This window comes from Equus quagga, chromosome 14 (assembly GCF_021613505.1).
Source record: "Equus quagga isolate Etosha38 chromosome 14, UCLA_HA_Equagga_1.0, whole genome shotgun sequence".
In the NCBI taxonomy this organism is placed as follows: Eukaryota; Metazoa; Chordata; class Mammalia; order Perissodactyla; family Equidae; genus Equus; species Equus quagga.
This window is the reverse complement of record NC_060280.1, coordinates 382,058-398,188: the sequence shown is the minus strand read 5'-3', so window position 1 is coordinate 398,188 and position 16,131 is coordinate 382,058. Positions and strand designations below refer to the sequence as shown.

General features: G+C 45.1%; 1 long non-coding RNA gene across 1 annotated transcript in view; it reads left to right on the top strand.

Moving 5' to 3' along the window:
• LOC124251712 (uncharacterized) overlaps positions 1 to 12,793 on the top strand; it is a 46,706-nt gene extending 33,913 nt beyond the window's left edge. The window contains exons 2-4 of the long non-coding RNA XR_006891844.1: positions 4,796 to 4,934; positions 11,486 to 11,636; positions 12,151 to 12,793. This is a non-coding gene — a long non-coding RNA (uncharacterized LOC124251712). The remainder of the gene's footprint in view (positions 1 to 4,795; positions 4,935 to 11,485; positions 11,637 to 12,150) is intronic.
• Positions 12,794 to 16,131: the final 3,338 nt, after the last annotated feature.

The window sequence follows — 16,131 nt, the reverse complement described above, 5'->3', positions numbered from 1 at the left end:
TGTTCTTTCCTGCAGACATTACTCATTCATGAGGCTGTTCTTTCCTGCAGACCCTGCGAGTTCATGAGGCTGTTCTTTCCTGTTGAGTCTGGATTTGGCTTAAGAGTCATTTGCAACACAGTCCTTAAGGCAGCCACCGCTAAGAATCAGAGATAAGGGCTGTGATGGTTAATTTTCTGTCAACGTGGCTGGGCCACAGGCCCCAGACATTGGCCGACATTATTCCAGATGTTTCTGTGAAGATGTTTTTTAGTTGAGACTGACACAAATAAGTAAAGCAGATTACCCTTCATAGTGTGGGTGGGCCTCAGCCAATCAGTTGAAGGCCATAATGAGAAAAAGAATGAGCTCCCCTGAGGAAGAGGAGACTGCCTTGGACTCAAACTGCACCTCTTCCCTGTGTCTCCAGCCTGTACCACCCCTGCAGATTTTGGGTTTGCCAGCCTCCACAATCGTGTGAGCCAATTCCTTAAAAATCTCTTTTTCCACGTGTATACATACACACATCCTCTTGGTTCTGCTTCTCTGGAGAACCCTGACTGATAAGGATTGTCGGTGGCAAAGGAACAGAGTCTCTCAAGCTAATTTATGTAAAGGGCATTTATTGTTGATAGGGTGGAACCCCTTGGAATCACTATCAGGAAACACTTTCAACATTCGGTGTCACCCTCCTCAACCTCACGTCCTTATAACCTCATTTGCATCTGAGATATTTTCCAAAAGAGAACTGCAGTGGCTGGATGTTTCCAGGTGGAGGAAGAGGGTGGAGGGGTGAGAGAACACAACCACCCTTGCCCGCCTGGCTGTGTCTCGGCGCAGCACCTTCTCTCTGGGTCATGTTCACCCAAGGACAACAGTGAGCACTGGAGAGGATCTTGGTGCCCTCGTCCAAGCCTCTTCTTATTTTCCACATCGAGGGGGAAGGTGTCCGCATATTTTGAAGCCAGAGAAAACATTACTTTGCAGTAAGTGGAGAAAAGACTTAGAGGAGGTTAAAAAAGGAAGCTTGGAGCACAGAGCCAGGGATAAGAAGTCAGCTTTATATGGCACAGAGCAGTGCTCCTGGAGTCCTCAGGACTAATTCTTATAATCGGGGTAAGTTGTGCTTTGGATGAGTTCCTGTGACTCTTCTGTTTCTGGAAAGCCAAATTACCTCTGTCTTTGCAGACCCGCAGGAGACTTGTGCTCACCTGGAAGGGACCTGAGAGTAGGGATAATAGTAAAAACATCGAACCATCGTATAGTAGATACCTGACCAGTCAGAGATGACGCAGTCTGCAGACACTGAGGACAGCCAGACCCACTGTGTACAGGCTGAGCCCCAGCCCTATCCTAGGGACCATCAGACCCAAGCCCTTGTTTTGCAAAACAGGCTGAAGCACTTGCCTGAGACCAGGTGGTGGCAAAGCTCAGATTGGAGCCCAGGCCCCCGCACCCGCCCTCCAGCCCTCTCTGCTGCAGCCAGTGGCCTCAGAGCCCAGGTAAGGTGAGTAGGGTGGCATTGCTCTACCCCAGACCCAGCTCACACTCAAGGCTTCCCTGGGGAGAGTGTCTAATTCTTTAGGGATCTCAAGGAGGAAAGTGCCTCTACCCTGAGAACCACAGCTCTTACCCTGCTCTTTATCCTGGTAAATAAGTATCTACCCCTTATTTGCAAACACAATATGTTACATAACATTTTATAAAGAACGCAAGGAAATGGTCAGTTAAAAAAAGCTGTCTATCAGCTGTGCAAGATGTTGCTATTATTTTCCTGGAGGCAATCTAATTCTGACTCCCAGTCCCCGTGCTGCCAGGCTCGTGAGAAGGGTCACCATACCCCGGCCTCTGTCCCACTCGTGGCATGTGCAGAAGTCAGAGGTCTGATGCAACGCCAAGGCCCGGCCTCATCGTGATCATTCATTTATTTAACAAACATTTGTTGGACGCCTGCCGCGTGCCAGCTCTGCTCCAGGAGCTGGTAGGTAGGTGGACAGAGAGGCCAAATCCCTGTGTCCGCTGCAGGCTGAGCCGGCACCTCTGCTCCTCGCCTGGTCAGAGGGACCCCTCGGGAGGCTGGGCTCGCGCCCCTGGGAGCACATGCAGCCCTCCCCACCGCTGCTGCCACCCAGGCACTGCCGAGACCCGGGGCAGAGCCCTGTCGGAGGATTCGACACTCTTTCTTGAGGGGAATCTCCCTCCTAGACGCCTCACTGCTCAAAGACGTCCCCCAGGCTGTTCCTCTCCCGACACCCTTCAAGGTCCCTCAAGGTGCAAAGCTTCTCTTTAAGACAATAAGTACTATGTTTATTTCTTGTTATAACACACATATATTAGAATACTCAGAACAAAATTATTTTGTATTTAATTCAATCCAGTTTTAAAAAATTGTGGCAAAATACACATAACGCACAATTTACTGTTTTAACCGTTTTTCAGTGTTCAGTGGTATTGAGTACCAAGGTGCAAAACTTTTACCAGGAGAAGCTGCATCTGATTTTCTGCCCTGCCCGCATTTTCCGGGCAAAGCGTTACAAAGCCTGGAAGCCTGTGTGAAATTCAGGGCGAGAACCAATTTAGTATTTCAGTCAACCGGCCTGCCGCGTGAGCATCGTAATGGTCAGACCAGGTGACAGTGCTGACTCGTCCGTGCTCAACTTTGATACCATGTTCCCACTCTGTACCTTTGGTAAACACGTGTGTAAACGTGTGCATGTGTGAGCCTGTGTCCCACAGCCCAGCCTCAGGACACCCTTCAGGCCTCAGTGGTTCTGTCTCTTACCACCTCACCTGGATTCCGCGTCCTGCTGGCTCTTCCTCATCTCCTGAGTGGTCCTCACCCCTGCATTGTCCACCCTGATGCCCTCTCAGTCCCCCTCTGTCAGCTGGCAGGAAAGTCCTAACAAGCCCATGCTAGGGAAGGTATTTTCTGATCAAGCCCTAAGGATTGTTTGGGGGCATCTGATTGTAACTGAGGACACTGGAGACTAAAAGCCTCTGAGACACAAAGGAATGGGCCTGTGAGGATGGACCTGCATCCACATGACGGGACAGGACCTGGAGTGGGGGATCCTCTTGTGCTTCACTCTTTTAGGGACAATCCTGTGATTTCCACATGTTCATCCAGAAATTTTTAAAAGAGGATTTTGCAGCCTCCTATCCTTCAGCAATCTGTCTTCTGCAAAGGATATAAACCATTACTGCTGTGCCAAAAGCTGATTTCTGACTTTCCCTCGAGTTCTGTTTTTCATACATCCGGTTTCCTGCTGGATACTTCCACCAGGATGTACTCATGGAATCTCAAATTCAATGTGTATACAACCAAAGTTATCATCTTTTCCCCAAACCAAGCCTCTTCCTGGTGTTTCTATTTCTATCGATGCTATTATTCTCCCTGTCCTTCATGATATGATCTTCAGTAGCTTGGGTCTTTCCTTTCCTTTGCTCCCCATATCTGAGTAATTAGAACATTCTACAAACCCAAGCTCCATGAGACCTCTCAGTCCACTCCTTCCTTTCTAGCCCCCTGCTAGTCCTCTGTTCTGGCCCTCCTGAGCTCTTGCCTGGACTGTTGCAGTAGCCTCTAAGTTGGTTTCTCTGCATTGCTGTCTGGTCTTTCCTACTATGGTCTAGATCAGTGTTCCCAGGTACATTTTCAATCATGCTACCAGGTGATGAGGACTACATTTTGTCCATTTCTGTATCTCAGTGTCTAACACTGTATCTGGTACTCAATAAAGGCTAGATTAAATTTATGTTATTTTTCTACTGAAAAATTTCCAATGGTTTTCCATTCCCTCCTGAATGAAGTTCCAGCCTGGCATTCAGAGCGCTCCATGACAAGTTTTCCATTTAACTTTCTGTTCCCAGTTCCCATTAGGACCCTATGTCCCAGCAAAACAGAGCTACCTGCTTTTCTACAAACATTCCCTGTACTTTCAGACCTCATTATTTTTTTTTTTAAAAGATTGGTACCTGAGCTAACAACTGTTGCCAATCTTCTTTTTCTGTTTTTTTTCTACTTTTTCTCCCCAAATACCCTTGGTGCATAGTTGCACATTTTAGTTGTGGGTCCTTCTAGTTGTGGCATGTGGGACGCTGCCTCAGCATGGCCTGATGAGTGGTGCCATGTCCGTGCCCAGGATCTGAACTGGTGAAACCCTGGGCCACCAAAGCAGAACATGCAAACTTAACCACTTGGCCACGGGGTTGGCCCCTACCTCACTATTTTTGCTGGTACTTTCTCTTCCATTTGGATTGCACATCTATTAAAATTCTAGTCATTCTTTATTTTTTCTGTATTTAAAAATTTTTAATGAACTATATTACTATGATTTTTAAATGAAATACTAATATTTAAATATAAATATGTTACCTTTACAACAAAAAGCTTTCATAATTTCAAATTTAGTATGTTTGAAATATTTCATGATAAAATTTGTTTGAACATCCCCCATCTGGACTATTATGCAGACATTTAAAATTATATTTATAGGTCTTGATTGTATTATTATACCATTCTCTTTACATTTTTTATGTTTGAGATTTTCACAATAAATTTTAAAAAAATATGTGGTTACCAAATCTATATAAGAACATAAAGAAGTTTATAATGTTAGGTGAAAAAGCGTGTAGTAATTGTGAGTAATGCTCACTTATGTTTCCAGTCCTTCCTAAGCACTTCCTTAGAGTTGGGCATGGCCCTATGACTTGCTTTGGTCAATTAAAAGTGAGTGGAAATGATGTATGTTGCTTCCAGATGGAAGTCTTTAACAGCCATAGTATTATTCACCGTTTTTTCTCTCCCCTTTTACAGGACTGATGATGTTCAGATGGTCAACTCTCCATCAGCCTGAGTCCCAGAGTCAGTACCAGATGGCGCAGAGCCCCTAATGACCTGAGATGGGCGTGTAACACAAGTGGGAAATCAACCTTTACTCTTCTAAGCCACTGAGGTTTGTGGGTTGTTTGTTGCTGCAGCATAAAGTAACCCATTCTGACTGATACAAAGCAGGAGGGAGCTCCTGGCAGTATAGATAACTAGATACTTTGAAGGCCTTCCAACTACAGAAAAACTGGATCGCTTTGTAAATGCACGACTTGGCTTGTAAGTTGAAGGAAATTGTCTAGGGATAGCACTCTCCCAAAAAGTGAACTAAAACCACAACTTGGAGCCAAGAGTACTAAGAAGATAAGAAAATTGGGTTGTCCTAAGGGCCAGTGCCTTAATAGCCCTGTGTGAAGCTCCATCGCATCAGAAGGTGGGGACACCAAGGTTCTGAGACTTCTGCATTAGGCCAGGACACTCCGAGAGGGAAAAGCCTCTCAGGTGGGTTTCCCTCTGCCTCCTAACAGAAGTGGATACAAAATCTCACAGTATGGTGGCCACTAATCCAAGACCACGGAGCACAGAAGGGGGCAAGACACTGAGAGAGTCAGTGGAAAAACAAACATCCAGTTTAGACCTCAAGACCTTAGGATATGGGAATTCTCAGATACACAATGTTTTTATTTACAAAAGTGCATAGAGCAATTATTAAGTGCTAGGTAGTGTAAAGATTTTATTCAAACTTTAACTTATTTAATCCTTACAACAACTCTTTGAAGGAAGTACTGTTAGTATTCCCATTTTATAAATGGAAAAGCTGAGCCACTGAGAGGTTAATTTGTCCCAGGTCTACACTTCTTACGTGGTGGAGCTGCAACTTGGACTCTAGAGTCTGTGCTCTTCACCACCACATTTTGCTGCCTTTCTAACGTAGAATGGCTGCATATGACCCATTTAAAGAAATCAGGATCGGTATATCAAAGGACCCTCAGGAATAACCAGGTAAATTTGAAAAAGAATTTAAAAAGAACTCCTAGAATGAAAGTAAAATGGTTGGAAGTGGACATTTAATGAACATATTAAATATCTGAAAGTGAATTGAAGAAATATCTGAAAAAAATGTTCAGAATGTATCACAGGAAAAAAGGAAATGGAAAATATGAAAGAGAAGGTTAAAGATGTGGAAGCTAGCGCGAGGAATTCTGATGCCCATTTACCTGGAGTTTTGGAAGGAGAGGACTGAGAGAGAGGAAGAGACATAATATTTGAAGCAACAGCAGCTGAGAATTTTCCAGAGCTGGTGAAAAGACCTAAGTCCACAGATTTGGGAAATGCAGCACAGCCCAGCAGGATGGATTAAAAGGCAGTTTATCCCTTAGACATGTTATAGGAAAACTAGAAAACACCAAAGACAAGGGGAAAACTTTAAAAGCAGGCTGAGAGAGAAGAAAGCTAACCTACAAAGGACTGACAATTAGACTGTCGGCAGACTTACCAAGGGCAACAGTGGCTGTAAGGAGACAGTGGAATAATTATTCAAAGTGTTGGCGGGAAACAACTGTCCATTGCATATCCAAAAAAGCTGTATTTCATGAATGATAGTAAAATAAAGATATTTTCAGATAATCAAACCCTAGCAGACCTTTCCTAGAGGAAGTCACATCCATCCTTCAAGAGTCATCTCAAATGCTATTTCTTCAATGGGACTCTAACCTTTGAATCTTGGCTGCATTTCATCTAAGCCTTTCTCATGACACTTCTCAAATTTAGACGTAGACTGAAGTTACATGTGCTTTTTCCTAATGCCCTCCCACCCCCACCACTGTTCTTACCCTCTCTCATGAAGGGCCCCAGGAGCACTGTGAGGTCTAACTCACCTTAACTTTTTGTATGGTTCTTATCATGATAAGTGCATGTAGTAGGTGCTTAATAAGTATTTGTTGAAGCCTACTGGTCAGTCTTCTCCCATGCATTTCATAGACCATCAGTTCCAAAAGATGCTCCCTTCAAAAGGAGTTTTATGGTCAAACCTGCTTCAGAAATACTGCAAATGGTACTATTTTCTCCCTCTTGGAGACCCACAGTTTAATTTGTTTAACTCAGCATTTCCCAAAATTCTTTGACCGGAGAACAACTCCTTCCATCCTTTACTCCATGTGTATCCCAAGAGAATGGTGTTTCTAAGAAATCATTTTAGAAAAATACTACTGAAGGCATGACTTATTTGAGTGTCCAAGCCCTGGAGTCAACATCTTGGATCTTGATTCTATTAACAGCTAATCACATAATTAGTTTTAAGTTGTTTATCCGCAGGTTCCTTGTTTATGACGTCATGAGCAGGCAACCCATTCTAACTCTAAAGTTCTATGAGTTAAAGAGCATTGCCTCTTGTAGTCAATCAGTCAGTCATTCCACATGTATGAAATTCCTACCACGTGGCAGTGTGCACAATGCTGGGCGTATCATGATGAGCAAGGCACTGTCACCGCCTTCATGGAGCTGCTAGCTGAGAATGACTTTCTAGAGCTCACGAGTGGAACACTGTTCTTGGCTTTCTGGAATCAAATTTCTTCTATTTAAAAACTGGGAATTTACAGTCTCATTTATTACGTGTATCAGGTTGTGGAATAAACTTTTAGAATCTAAGTTTTTAGTCTATATAGGTTTATGATTCTATTTCACGTAAGAGTTCTATTGTCAGAATTCAAATTTAACATGATCACTTACGTGTATCTAGTTTTTAAATTTTCATCTTTAACTTTCTTTGTAAAGGTTCAGTCCTCTGCAGTTTAAAAAGTGGATCCTAATGATGGAGCATCGGCTGGGCACTCCTGTATGTAGATGCTGTTCTAAGCACTTTACACATATTGTCTCATTTAATCCTTACAACAACTATACGAGCCAAGTACTAATACTATTCCCATTTTTTTTTTTTTGAGGAAGCAGCCCTGAGCTAATATCTGCTGCCAATCCTCCTCTTTTTTTTTTTTTTAAAGATTTTATTTTTTCCCCTTTTTCTCCCCAAAGCCCCCCGGTACATAGTTGTATATTCTTTGTTGTGGCCTGTGGGACGCTGCCTCAGCATGGTCTGATGAGCAGTGCCATGTCCGCGCCCAGGATTCAAACCAACGAAACACTGGGCCGCCTGCAGCACAGCGCGCGAACTTAACCACTCGGCCACGGGGCCAGCCCCCATCAATCCTCCTCTTTTTGCTGGGGAAGACTGGCCCTGAGCACACATCCCTGCCCATCTTCCTCTACTTTATATGTGGGACACCTGCCATAACATGGCCTGCCAAGTGGTGCCATGTTGGCATCCGGGATTCAAACCCACAAACCCTGGGCCAACAAAGCGGAACATGTGCACTTAATCACTGTGCCACCGGGCTGGCCCCTACTATTCCCATTTTATGGAGGCTCAGTAACTTTCCTGAATCACTCAGTTGTTGAAGCTGGGCTTTGAGCCCTGGCAGTGTGGATCCCAAGTCCGTGCTCTGGGCTCCAATGCTACTCTTAATGGTCAAATATTGTCCGGTAGGTTTTCTGCTGGAAACTTGAGGGTTAACTTCTCTGAGGAGCTCAACAATCATATGGGATTTTTAAATGTCTAACTCCAGCCAGGTAGTACACTGAGGAGGTAATGAAAAATTAAAAGCTTTTTTTTTGGCTGAGCACTAATCTTTGTGGTTATAGATGTATCTCTGTGCCGGAGAGTACTGCACTTTAGATGGTGTTAACATAAAGTTGGGGTACTGTTTAAAGCTGACAGCTCCGTGTGTCTCATGTGTTTTCTGAAAGTAATTTTAAAGATAAGACTTTACTCTCAAATGTGAAATGGATTCTTTAAAGATTTCCAACACCATACAGTATTTATATAATTGTATCGTTATATGGGGAAAAACTATAGTGCCAGGAGGAGAAGAGTGTCTTAATCATAAAATACTGTATTGTCAGAAACGAAACAAAATATAAGCAAAGAAATGTGAACCACACCGTGTCAGTGAGAATTCTTGGCATTTAATTTTAGAAGCCATTTTGCATGGAAATGAATAAAGTATAAACACAGTACTTTATCTAGGATATGACAAGAAACTTCAAGATTGTAATGTGCATTAAGATAACATTCCAAACCTATCCTTTCAAGTTTTCAGCCAAGAATTTGTTTTTATAATTTCTTTGCAGTTGGCAAACAGCTAGGCTCTCCTTGAGGTATCAGTTTTCGTGCGGACGGTCCCAATCCCATTGTGTGTAACTGTTAACTTGCTGTGTGACCTTGACTGGATCACTCCCCTCCACCCCAGCCCAACTGAAGGGGCCGAGTCTCTCCGGCTCTGTCTGGTTTCAAAGTCCTGTCGTTCTGGCCTCTGGATCAAGACATAAACACCATGAAAAGCACTTGCTAGAGAGACTGGATTTTTAAAACCTGGGCCACTTAAGGATGTTTAAAGGATCAGTCTAACAGCCAGCTATGAAGAGAACATAAACCGTGGCGGCCAGACCCTCCAGGGTTCACAGAAACAGTCCATGTGCTTCTGGGACTCCCTGACATGAACAGGGTCTGAGAGAGTCTGGGCAAAAGAGGCAGAGGTCACAGCCACCATGATGCACGAGACGACCTCGGACGCCCTCCGGAGCTGCAGAGAGGTGCCGACCCTGTGAGACACTGCCGGACCCTCCTCAAGGGCTTGTGCCTCGGCTGTGGGGCCTGAGGGCTGCTGATGGTTCTTCAGGGGAGACCCTCTCTGGAGAGAGCCTGTGGCTGAAGAGAGCTGCTGTGCCACCCACGGCTGCCGATTCCATGGAAGGGTCAGCCCTGGCCCCGGGGGGGCCAACTCCAATGTGTCCTGACAGTCCAGGGCTCTGGTGGTGTCTCCCCTGATGTCCCCTGAGCACTACCCAGTAGACCTCCCGTCTCAGGGGCTGGGGGATCCAGACCTGCCCCCGAAACTTACAGACCCCGGGCTCTGCTTACTTCTAACTCTGGGTCCAGGAGTAAATTTCCTCTTCAGTAAAATGGGAATAATAACAATTATAATAATTATTTATTGTAAGGAAATGAGGAAATGAATCCAAAATACATAGTAAATGATTCATAGCAATAATTTAACATTTATTGAGCACTTATTATGTGCCAGGTGCTATTTTTTGTACTTGTTCACACAAGAACCCTATGAGGAAGATAATATCCCTATTTTACAGATGAGAAAACTGAGGAACAGAGACATTAAATACCTTCTCCAATATCACACAGCTAATGACACAGTCAAGAATTCAAACTCACACAGCTGGATTGCAGAACCAGCATTCTTAGCTGAAACGGTGTTGCTGCCCATGGATAAAGGCAAATTTTTAAAATACTTGGAGATGATAAACAAAAGCTCAATGGTGTCACCTGATTCCAGAAGTACATTTAAAACAAGGCAATTATAAGAGAAAAATTTTACAAAGAATTTCTGTGCTTCTGTTGTTTATATTTTTGCATTGCTGTAGATGCTGGTTATTTTTGCATCAGATCAACCCTTTTTCATCAAGAGAGTGAATGAGCCAGTTGGAGGGGAGGGGTTGTAATCTGAGGTGACAGTGGCTGTTCTGTGAGATAATTTGTTTTTGTTGTTTCTATTTTAATGAAACATGTACTAAGTACAAGATCAAAGAATTTAAAAGCAGTGACATGTTCACTATTAGGTAGTAATTTTATATACTAAGAGGGTTTAGGTTATATCATATTTCCTACAATTTCAAATGTCTCCCTCTCCTGGGTGACTGGGGAGTCATCGATCATCACAGGAAGAGGGATCGAGACAAAGGCCCTGCTGGCCTCGTCCCCGGTTTGCCTAGTGCTCGGTTCAGAGGGGTTGTCTGTTAGCACCAACGGGAGGCAGTAGTTCCACATTTCGCTCCCAATCTGAAGGGGTATGTACCATAACTTTCATCTTGGGGTGGTGTGGTGACCCCTGTTATCCTCTAAGTTCAGGGAAGTCTCTTTTACTCTTTACAGCACAAGTCTGTTAAAGTTTTTATGATTTGCAAACAAAGCGGTTTTTCATCTTCTGCTATTTGATAACGAAGGTAAAAGAAAATTCCTTCTACACCAAATAAATTAAACCTCTCAATAATTTACAGCTCCGGGCACGTTTGCCAGACTAGCATAACTGAATAAAGTCAACAGACTAAACGTTCCCCTGGCAATCGGCGAGGGTATGAGAGACAGCACCTGGGCCGCCCGACGGGTCTCGTTATTAAATCACAGGCCAAAGCTTGGAATTCAGGGTCCCCAAGGACAGGTCGGAGCTGACTGTGGAGGACGGAGCTTCTGTCCCCCTGGTGTCATTCCTGTGAATTTAGGAAGTGGAAAACTCTCAGAACAATGGAGAGAGAGAGAGAAAGGGAGAGGAGAGGGAGGGAAGGCGGAGGGAGAGAGACGGGGGAGGGGGAGAGTCTGCACGTTTCTTAGGGGGAAGATTCTAGTTACTTATATGTCACTAAATTGGGGATTCATCAACAGAACAGTGTATATTTCCACGATCTCAGAGCAAAAGTGAAAAAGAGTTAGGGAACATTTTGCAACTGGAACCACTATTTATCACTGTCAAGATCAGAACGAGGACTAGCTAGAAAAACACCCAGTGCTTCCCTCTCGCTCATTCCTGGGTCTGACCACCACCTGCCTTTGCCCAGAGGAGGAAGGGCTGTCTGTGAGCTGACGCAACGACAGAGGAGCATCAGAGTGCAGGATCCCGAGTCACGCGTGGCACCTGGTCTACTTCTCGGGAAGGTTTCACACGCTGGAAACCAGCCATCTCATCTTTAACAAGTGGAACTTATCAAAGTATGGTTTCAAATTTGCGCATTTGATGATGGGAGGGCTCACATGATCAGTGGAAAGTTGGGGGGAGAAGCAAATATATGTTTAGTCAGTGGATATCCCATTGTTCGATCATATTCACTGCACCCAGGAGACAAACAGGGTCCCATTAAAAACAGTAAATACCTCTCTCTCCTCTGTAAAGCTCTCGTGGGAACCTAAGTGCTGTCAGGAAATACGAGGGGCAGAACTACACTCACACTTAACTGCCATTGGCGCAGCTTCTCTGGAGAAGAAAGGGAGGGGAGAAGAAAGGCCACTCCAGGTGTGCTGTGTACTGACGCCTCCAGCAATCATGCGGCTTCTGGTCCGTGACAGTCCCTTTGGGAGAAGCCAGAACTGGAGGGAGAGAGGATTGGGGTGGTGGGGTGATAATTTAGAGGGCCTGACCGGTAAAGCCTCTGAGTTTAAGCAAAACCATTAAATTTGTTTCGTTGCTGAAGTCTCATGGGGCACACTAACCTTTCTTTTCATTCAGGAAGAAAGGGTGGAAGAGGAGCTCCCAGGCCTGGCTTATGAGTGTGGCCTTGAACACGTCCACAGACGTGTTGTTGTCCTGTTGAGTCTGCAGCCAGGAAGGCGGAACTCACTGCAGAGGGCAGGTGTGAACGTGCCGCTTCAGAGCCAGTGCTCTTTGAAGACGGAAAGTCAAGGACCCCAGTCCCTTCCAGGAAACAAGGACATAATTATCACAACACCCCACTGGCCAGTGACCTTCATTCCTCAGGCCCGCCCTACTCCCTCTGCTGGCACCAGCCCAGGTCCCCACAGCCTGAGCCCTGTGTCCAGACTGCTCAGATCCAGAAGCAGCCCCCTTGCACACCCTTTGAAAGGGTTCTTAATCTCTTTCTACTACGCTGCTCTCGCAACATAAATCCGCCAGCCTAGGGGCCTCTGAACCCCCGCGAAGGGAGGCCCATCCAGGCCAGGAGAAGTCTGAGCCGCGGAGGCGTGGAATTTATGCTTCCTCTCACCTGCGCGTCTGTCTGTGGCCCCGACTCCAGTCTGTCGTTGGAGGTTTGAACATAACCTCCCAGCTCCTTGCCAAGTCTGCCATCATCACCTCAGCCACAGAAGCTGACTCCTCAAGGCCACTGGAATCCAGTAACAGGGACTCTCCACTTCATTATTATGTTTGAAATGTTGAAAGCAGAAGCCTAATAAAATGAGTTCAGAAAAACAAAAAGAGCTATAAATTATCATTTGAAAGGAGTGGCTAAAGAACTCATCTACTCAAAACACCTAGGGGCCATTTCTCAATTACAGCAATAATCCAGGGTTTGGTTTCCTTCCCTTCACTGTGCAAAAGCCTTGGCTGTGCTCTCTCAGCACACGTTCTCTTCTGCTTCTGAGTCAGGCGTCTGGAGTCAAGAACAGTCCCCACACACTCCACACGCACGCACACTCCCGAGGGTCTGCTGAATTAATTAAGGCTTTTTGACCACAAGGAATTTATCCTACATTATCACCAATCAATAGTCATTGCAAATTTACATTTTATTTATTTTAGGGTAAGAGTAAAATTCTTTCTTTGACTTCATGAAGACTGCTTGTGCTAAACTGATATACTTCATGGAAAAACACCAGCAGTGCCATTCCCTGAAAAATTCAGAGCAAACACAGAACGTCTTATCACAGCTATTATTATAGAATGTTCTGGAAGTCCTAGACTGGGGTCTCTCAGTTGGGGGTGATTTTGCCTCCCAGGGGACACTTGGCAATGTCTGGAGCCGTTTTTGGTTGTCAGAACTTTGGGGATGGGAGTGCTATTGGCATCTAGCTGCTGGGGATCCCACTAACACCCTACAATGATGGGAAAGAATTATCCAGCCCAAAATGTCAAGAGTGCTGAGGCTGAGAAACCTGTTCATGCATACAATGCAACAAAACATGAAACACAAATAGAGAAACAAAGTTTAGAACATAACTAAATTTCATTGTCATTAATTGCAATAACATGTATCACCTAAAAAACAAACAAAAAAGTCATTAAAATTCATAAAATAGTAAATAACATAGCTGGATAAAATGTTTTTAGTTATGTGAGAGACTAAGAGAACTGAGATTTTCCTATGGGTTCATTTATCCATTCTACAAGTTTTCTGAGTACAAAAAGGTCAATTTTACAAAAGAATACTTAGGGGAATAAGAAGGCTTTTGCATTTCAAAACTATGGAAACAACTAGGACGTTTTAATAACCTGACCTGCCACACGGCAACACAAAATGTGACAGGAGACTCCAGTAGACACATCTTCAGATCATAAGTTGGACTTGAGGACTTTTTTTAAAAGATTGTTTAAAGCACCAAAAATTATTGGGGCATTAAATACACACACGCACACACATACACACACCTGTAAACACCACTTTAGCCAATAAAAACTTCCTCAGTGTGTTTTAATGAGGCTAGTATTCAAATGCATCGTTGGAAATCAAGATAGCCTGTAGCAGTCGATCATCATGATCCAGTAGAGCATAACGCAAGTAGACAAAGCAGACGTAAGCTTCTCGAGAGGAGAGCTCGTATTGATCTTTCCATCCCCATAACTGACACATATCAGGAACCCAATAAATGTTTGTGAATTAATGAAATGAAGAAGAAGTGTAGACATTGAGAGACGACCTTTGAACTCACAGGTCGGAGTTAGCGCGCAGCTCTGGCAGCTGTGACTCAGCCTCTAGGAACCGCATCTTGAGAGGCTGAGGGAACAGCAGGGTTTCCACACAAGGCTTTGCCTCGAGCTGCGACTGCAGACTGTGCAGGTCAAAACAGAGTGACAGGAATCAGCCAACCAAGCTTTGCTAAGAACAGTAAACTCAAGTTTTAAATGCTGAAGACTTGAAAGAATCTGTAAATACCCGTCTGCACGTAAACTAAGTGTATCAGTGGTTTTCTTGATCTTTCCTTCATTTTCCTGACAAGCCTCCAAAACTTGAGCGGAAGGGGAGAGGCCAGAGGGAAACCGGTAATCAGGAGATTATCAGACGTCTTCACTTTCCCCTCCATCCAGCCTCTCAGAGTCTCCCCAGAACCCTCGGTCCTGAGTGTTTAATAGCATTTATTCCACAGTTTCGAGGGGCTGAAAACCCCACAATCCAGTTTAACATAAGGTTGTGCAAAATGCTGTCCTGGGACAGGCTCACGGTCCAGGAAGTATCAGAGAAGTTCATCAGGGAACGCATTCCAGTGGTTCATTGTTCCCTTAATATAACTTTTGAAACTTAGGGACAAGAAAAAGAATAGGTACTGTTCACTGAGCACTTCTGAAGGACTTCCGTCTGTTTTCCCGGCTAACCCTCGCGACAGCCCTCAACTCCAGGTGAGGGGCCAGACGCGGTGGTGGTAACACAGGAGGCAGAGCTGGTGCACAAACTGGCAGAGCCGCGATAGGGATCACACCTGTCAGCCTCCAAACCCAGCCTCGCAAGGACCACACTGCAGATGTCGACACAGCCTCACGGTCCTCTCACTAATCCACTCGTCACAGGTTAGTCTAGAATCTTCAAGTCAGCAAGCGTTTGTTGGGAAAATATTAGCACATGAAAGAGAAAACGAACAAAAACGGGGGACGTGAAACAGTCCTTGGTTAGAGGACATACCATTTTCTTGGAGTGATGTGGTAAGAAATAGACACTGGGGGGCCAGCCCTGTGGCTGAGTGGTTAAGTTCGCTCGCTCCACTTCGGCGGCCTGGGGTTTTGCTGGTTCGGATCCTGGACACGGACATGGCACCGCTCATCAGGCCATGCTGAGGCGGCATCCCACATAGCACAACCAGAGGTACTCACAACTAGAATATACAACTATGTACTGGGGGGGCTTTGGGGAGAAGAAAAAGAAGAAGAAGAAGAAGATTGGCAACAGATGTTAGCTCAGGTGCCAATCTTTAAGAAAAAAAAGAAAGAGAAGGGTCGGCCCCATGGCCAAGTGGTTAAGTTCACGCGCTCCACTTCAGCGGCCTAGGATTTCGCTGGTTCGGATCCTGGACACGGACATGGCACCGCTCATCAGGCCATGATGAGGGGGTGTCCCATGTGCGACAACTAGAAGGACCCACAACTAAAAATACACAACTATGTACTGGGGGCCTTTCGGGAGAAAAAGGAAAAACAAAATCTTAAAAAAAAGAAGAAATAGATGTCGAACAATACCAACTGTGCAGAGTGCTGAAGGGACAGTCAATCACAGGTCTAATGGATGACAAACACGGGGATGACCAAGAAGCATAAGGATGAAACCCCGGGTGGCATCCTTGGGGAAGGTCTCATTGAAGAGCCGAGTCTTGACAGGACTCTCCCAGGATTTGGACAATAGAGGAAGAGGCAAGGTGGCTCAGGGCGGTTCCTGCCCCTGGGCTGCTAGAGCTATGGTGGGCAGGCATGGTCTGCGAGGCTGCAGGGCATGGCGCAGAGCTTGGCCAAGACAGAGCGGCCAGTGGCACCAAACCACAAGCCAGG